Genomic DNA, 6528 nt, shown 5'->3' on the forward strand with positions numbered 1-6528 from the left:
CAAAATCCAGGTGGACTGTGACGGCCCGTCACACCTGTGACGGTCCGTCCTGCACCTCCGTCCTGACGGTCAGAGACTCGTTTCCCGTACCAATTTCTCAAGAGTTGAAGTGTTTTGCAACGGGAGCTTACGACGGCTCGTCGTGGATGTGACGGCACGTCCTGCAGGTCCGTCACAGATTACAGAGAGTCGATTTTCAGTACCCAATTTCAGAATTTCTAAGTATGCTGAAACGAGACACTGCGACGGTCCGTCGTGCCTGTGACGTTCCGTCGTGGGGTCCGTTTCCTCAGCCAATTTTCCAGAAATAAAATCTGCTGCTCAAAACGACTTAACAGGTCATTACACTCTGTATGTTATATACTTCACTAGTATCCATTTTTTGATTGTGAGTTGTTCATTGAAGTGAAGAGAGAAGAAAAAATGGGGGATGCTTAAGGGAGTCATCAATCACAACTTCCTCAGTCTAATGGATTGCTCAAACAACTGCTCCCTAAATATGGTATGAATAAGTTCTGTGTTTTTTGATAGCTTATATTATATTAGGAGGGAAAATAATTTTTCAAAAATATTTTTTCGTGTTGCTTTGAAATTGAATTGTAATTATCACTTAGATTGCTAGAAATTATAAATTCGCAAATCATTTTTTGTTTTTCATTGATTGAAAACTACATCTAAACATCTGGAATATTCCAATTGTAGATTGATGAATGATGAGAATTTTGAAAAAATAGAAATACATTGAAAGTTAGAGAAAAATATTTTGTATATGTGTTAGATTTTTACGAACTTTGGAAATAGCAGAGAAGATAAGTTCCATTCCATCAACATAATAATCTCATTAAAATCAGACAAAAGATAATCTTCCCTTTCAAATTCATATAACTCATTGCATATTTAATCTAATATTATCTTTTTAAAAAAAGTATTTTGCGTGACATACACGTGCGTTGCACGTGTTCGAGAACTGGTATTATAAATATTTTCTTCTTCATCCAAAAGAGTAAAAATTTATTTAGTCAAATTCAAGTGATACATGTTTCTTTTCGAGATTCAAATATTATAAATTTGATCAGTATTATTTTAAGCATTTGACATAATACAAAAGGCAAACTATTTATTTAACAATTGATCTAATTTAATATATATTCAAATAAAAGTTAAAATATAGTGTTCTTAAAAAAAAACTGCATTATCTATTTGAGTTACGTATCAGATAAACTATTGGATGTACTATTGTACAAACGTACACCTCAGGCACATCACACATAGAATAATAAAGCCTAAGTTTCTCCGTCAAATTTTATTGTTGCACGTCTAAATCCTTGCACGGAGTACAAGTGTTAGGATTTTCTTCTTCAAGGTTTCTACTTAAATACGTTTCCTCTCTATGTTATAACTTCACTCGTATCCATTTTGTTATTGTGAACTGTTCTTTAAAATGTAGAGAGAAGAAAAAATGGTGGATGCTTATGGAAGGTGTCAATCACAACTTTCTCAATCTGTTGGATTGCTCAAACAACTACTCCCTAATATGGTATGAACACGTATTATGTCTTTTGATAGCTTATATTCGAGTTGGAGGCAAAATAATTTTTCATGTTGTTTTGGAAATATAATTGTAATTATCGCTTTGATTGCTAGAAATTATAAAATCTGGAAATCATTTTTGGTTTTTCATTGATTGAGAACTACATGTAATCATTTGGAATAGTTCCAATTGTACATAGATGAATGATGAGATTTTGAAGAAAGAGAAATACATTGAAAGTTAGAAGAAAATATTTTTTTTATATGTGTTAGATTTTTACGAACTTTGGAGACAATAGAGAAAATAAGTTCCACTGAACCGACATAATTATCCCATTTAAATTAGATAAAAGACAATATTTCCTTTCAAATTCATATAACTCATTGCACATTTAATCTAATATTATCTTTTGAAAAAAAACACTGCTCATGAAATACACATGCGTTGCACGTGTTCGAGAACTAGTTATATAAATATTTTCTTCTACATCCAAAAGAGTATAATTTTTATTTATCCAAATTCAAGCGATACATGTTTTTTTTCGAGATTCAAATATTATATGTTTCCTCTGTATGTTATATACTTCATTGATATCCTTCTTTTGATACTGAGTTGTTCATTAAAGTGTAGATAGAAGAAAAAATGGGGAATGCTAATGGGAGTCATCAATCACAACTTCCTCAGTCTACTAGATTGCTCAAACAACTGCTCCCTAAATATGGTATGAACAAGTTCTGTGTTTGTTGATAGCTTATATTAAATTAGGAGGGAAAATAATTTTTCAAAATTATTTTTCGTGTTGCTTTGAAATTGAATTGTAATTATCACTTAGATTGCTAAAAATTATGACGCAAATTATTTTTGATTTTTCATTGATAGAAAACTACATCTAAACATCTGGAATAGTTCCAATTGTTGATTGATAAATGATGAGATTTTGAAGAAAGTGAAATACATTGAGAGTTAGAGAAAAATATTTTTGTCATATGTGTTAGGTTTTTACAAACTTTTGAAATAGTAGGGAAGAAAAGTTCCATTGAATCGACATAATAATCCCATTTAAATCAGAAAAATGTAAGTCTTCCCTTTAAATTTCATAAAACTCATTGCACATTTCATCTAATATAATTTTCTAAAAAAAAAAAGTATTTAGCGTGACATAAACGCGCGTTGCACGTGTTCAGGAACTAGTATTATAAATATTTCTTCTTCATCAAAAAGAGTATAAAATTTATTTATTCAAATTTAAGTGATTCATATTTCTTTTTGAGATTCAAATATTAAAAATTTGATCAGTATTATTTTTAGCATTTAACATAATACAAAACGCAACTTTTATTGGTTTTCATATATAGTTTCTAAATAACTCTTTATTTAACAATGATCTAATTCAATATAACTTCAAATAAAAGCTAAAATATACTTTTCTTACAATAAATAATAAATAAAAACGTCTGGATTATTTATTTGAGTTACGTGTCAGATAACTATCGGGTGTACTATTATACAAAATGTACACCTCATGCACAACAGACATAGAATAATAAAGCTTAAGTTTCTCTATCAAATTTTATTGTTACACGTCTAAATCCTTGCACGGAGGACAAGTGTTAGGATTTTTTCTTCAAGGTTTCTACTTGAATATGTTTCCTCTCTATGTTATATACTTCACTTGTATCCTTTTTTTTATTGTGAATTGTTCTTTAAAGTGTTGAGAGAGTAGAAAATGGGGGATGCCTATGGGAGTCATCAATCACAACTTTCTCAATCTGTTGAATTGCTCAAATAACTTCTCTCTAAATATGGTATGAACACGTTCTCTGTTTTTTGATAGCTTATATTCGAGTTTGAGGCGAAATAATTTTTTAAAAATAATTTTTCATGTGGTTTTCAAATTGAATTGTAATTATCACTTGGATTGCTAAAAATTATAAATTCGGAAATCATATTTGGTTTTTCATTGATTGAGAACTACATCTATGTTGGAGAAAAAAGTATAAGAATCTGGAAAATAAAAGAGAAGGGAAAAACTTATGGGACAACTTTTAAATTTCTAATTGATAGGAAGTTACAGAATAACAAAATATGCCCATATGATATGTAGGCTAAGAAATAAATTACTAATCCTAAAATATAGGTCCTATAACCCACTAAAACACTATTTCAGCAACACTAAGAAACTATCTAACAGAAAGGAGAAGACTAGTTCAACCAAACTAACCAACTTTGTTTTGAATCACTTTTCAACATTCTCTCTTGATTCAAAACTACAGAGACAAAACAATTCTCTGAAGTAGCAGAATTTCTCCTTCAATAAAGCCTTTGTCAATATATCAGCCAACTGCTCTTGTGTGCTGCAATATTCCAATAATATTTCCTCCTTTGCTACCAAGTCACGGATGAAATGATAACGAATATCAATATGCTTTGTCCTGCTGTGAAATGTTGGGTTCTTTGTCCTGGAAATAGTTGCTTTATTGTCACAAAATATCTGTGTTGCTCCTCTCTGCTGCTGTTGAAGATCAGCTAACACTCTCCTTAACCAGACAGCTTGACAAGCTGCTGAAGTTGTTCCAATGTACTCAGCTTCTGAAGTTGACAATGATGTTGTAGCTTGCTTCTTTGAACTCCTAGTCACCACACCTGAACCTAGAGTGAAAACATTTGCTGAAACACTTCGTCTGTCATTCAATGAACTTCCATAATCGCTATCTGTGTACCCACACAATCTGAAATTATTGGTATTTGAGTACCATATGCCATAGTCCAAAGTTCAAGCAATGTACCGCAAGATTCTCTTTGCTGCTCCATAATGTACCAATGAAGGTTGACGCATAAGCCGTGAAACAACACCAACAGCAAATGCATAATCGGGTCTAGTGTGCGTCAATATATTAGACCTCCAACCAAGCTTCTAAACCTCCTTGCATCTGCTAACTCTTCTTCATTCACCTGCTGCAATTTTTCATTTATATTCATTGGTGTAGCCGCAGGCTTGCAATTGAGCATGTCAAATTTATTGAGAAGGTCTCTGCCGTATTTCCTTTGTAAAAGAAATATCCCATCATCGGTTTGGTGGACTTCAAGACCCAGAAAATAATGCAATAACCTCATATCCGACATCTCGATCTCATTCATCATTTGAGACTTGAAATTATCCACAAGAGAATTAGAAAAACTACTGTAAATGATATCATCAACATAAAGGCATACAATGATGAAATCATTACCTTCCTTCTTCAGATATAAGGTGGGTTCGTTCTCGCTTCTCATGTATCCATTTTCCTAAAAGTAACCATCGATCTTTCTATACCACGCTCGAGGGGCTTGTTTCAAGCCATACAATGCCTTTTTCAGCTTGAACACCTTTGTTTCATTTCCTTTATGAAACCTTCAAGTTAAGTTACATAGACTTCTTCTTGTAAGTCTCCATTTAGAAATGCCGACTTGACATCAAATTGGTAAACTGGCCATTTCAACTTTGCAGCCAATGCTAGAATCAGCCTCACTGTTTCAAATCGAGCTACCGGAGAAAATGTTTCTTCAAAATCAACACCATACTGTTGTTTATAGCCTTTTGCAATAAGACGAGCTTTGTGCTTTTGTAGGCTACCATCTGCAGCAAATTTTGTTTTAAACACCCACTTCAGACCAATTGCATTTTTACCTTTTGGTAACTCCATCATTTCCCATGTTTCATTCTTTTCAATGGATTTCATTTCCTCCACCATTGCTTTCTTCCATTCTTCTTTTTCTGCGGCTTCTTCATAATTTAAGGGGTCTGAGACAGAGAAAGAAAATTGACAAGTCGCATAAAGGTTATTAGCATACTTGGAATTTGGCGTTCTAAGCCTTGTTGATCTTCTTAATGGAACTATCCCATCTAAAGACTCTTCATGAGTTGCTGAAATCGGTGGCCTTGGCAACTCCATGGAAGAACCTGAAAGTGAACTAGCAGGGGTTGAACATTTTTCTCCTTCTTCTTCAGTGATTCCAAGAGGCATAGGAATCTCTTGTCGGACCAACTTTTAACTACATTCCCAGCTTGTATTTTCATCAAATATTACATCCCTTCTAACTAAGATCTTTACATTAAGAGGGTTATACAATCTATATGCTTTGGATTGAATACAATAGCCAACAAAAATGCATTTTTCTGATTTGTCATCAAGATTTTGACGAACTTGTGTGTTTATCAATGCATAAGCAACACATCCAAAAACCCGTAAATGACTTACATTTGGTCTCTTGCAATGCCAAGCTTCATAAAGAATTTTATTCATGACGGCTTTTGTTGGTGAAACATTCAGTAAGTAAACAGATGTTGCCACAGCTTCTGCCAAGAATTCTTTTGCTCGCAACATGCTTCTTGCCATCTCAACAATGGTACGGTTCTTCCGTTCAGCAACACCATTTTGCTCCGGAGTATAAGGAGTTGTTAACTCCCTATGGATACCATTTTTTTGACAAAACAGATTGAATTCATTGGACACGAACTCTCCTCCTCTATCTGTGCGAAGAACTTTGATAATGCAATTACTTTGGTTTTCCAGCAAAGCTTTAAATTTCTGAAAATTTTCAAATGTTTCAGACTTGCTCTGCAGAAAATACACCCAACTCATGCGACTATAATCATCAGTTAACAATAAGAAATAATGACTTCCACCTAAGGACTTAGTCTGCATAGGACCACATAAGTCAGCATGTATTAATTCTAAACATTTAGAAGCTCTCCATGCTATTCCAACAGGAAAAGATTTCCTCGTTTGTTTCCCATAAATGCACCCCTCACATAAATCAAGTGTCACGACCCAAAACCGAGCCGCGACTGGCACCCACATTTACCCTCCTATGTGAGCGAACCAACCAATCTAAACCTTAACATTTCAATTTAATATCAACATAAAGCAATGCGGAAGACTTAAACTCATTAATAAAAGACAATTCAATAACTTCTAAAATTCAACATCTATTATTTCCCCAAAATCTGGAAGTCA

This window comes from Solanum pennellii, chromosome 3 (genome assembly GCF_001406875.1).
Source record: "Solanum pennellii chromosome 3, SPENNV200".
In the NCBI taxonomy this organism is placed as follows: Eukaryota; Viridiplantae; Streptophyta; class Magnoliopsida; order Solanales; family Solanaceae; genus Solanum; species Solanum pennellii.